We start from the raw sequence: 1029 nt of genomic DNA, 5'->3' as shown, positions 1-1029 counted from the left end.
TATGTTGTCGTTGTCGATATTACCCCCTCCCGATAACTTCAACAAGAGGGGGGGTCGATATACCCCCTCCTCGATAACATTATTTTCCCGTGTATGTATGTCGTCGTTGTCGATATAAAACCCCCTCCCGATAACTTCAACACGTGGGGGGGGGGGTCGATATATACCCCCTCCCCGATAACATTATTTTTCCGTGTATGTATGTCGTCGTTGTCGATATATATAACTCCCTCCCAGATAACTTCGACATGATGGACGGTCGATATGTATACCCCCTCTCGACGGTGATAACTTATACCACGGGAGCACCCCCCGGCCCTCTCGCTCGACCAAAACTCTCGAGGACACCCAAACCCTAGAAAAAAACGATGTCGGTCTCCTACCCCCTCCCGCCGTGCCCCTACCCCTTGAAGCGTTGCCTAGGCCACCCCAAACCCGGAATAAGCTAGGTCTACGTTCGCACTAATATATCCACCTGCTGTCATGTTTGTGTAATAATTGCCATGTTGTAATATTTGCAGAAACAATGGAGCACGGACGAGATGAGCAAGCAGAAGACGTGTTGGGGGACATAATCTTAGCCGGAGGTGATATCTTGTCGTATCTTAACGACAATGATGGTCTGGAAGAACAGGGTGAAGAAGCAGGCTGCGGTGATCGAAGAGTGGAGGAGGAAAGACATGATTATGATGGCTCCGGTGACCCAATGCTGGTGCAAGAAGGAGCCCGTGGTGACGGCTCCGGTGACCGAACAGAGTCCGGCCAGGTAAATATATTAGTTAAGCCTGTGCTGACTAGCTAATTGATGCATTCATTGTTTTGGTATGTACACATATTAATTAACACTCGTCTTTCTCCTTTTTTCTAGCCCTCCGGATCGAGCACAACTGCGGTAAAGAGACGAGGCCCGAAGAGAAAGTTGCGCTCGGATGAAAGGTTTGAGATCACAGCAATCGCGCGCGACGGCCAACCGATTGAACCCCTCCGGACAAAGGATGCTTTTGCTGCTCAGTGCGGGGTTCTAGTTAG

Source organism: Triticum aestivum, chromosome 6D, assembly GCF_018294505.1.
Source record: "Triticum aestivum cultivar Chinese Spring chromosome 6D, IWGSC CS RefSeq v2.1, whole genome shotgun sequence".
Taxonomy (NCBI): Eukaryota; Viridiplantae; Streptophyta; class Magnoliopsida; order Poales; family Poaceae; genus Triticum; species Triticum aestivum.
The sequence above is the reverse complement of the archived record's forward strand: the minus strand, read 5'-3'. Positions refer to the sequence as shown.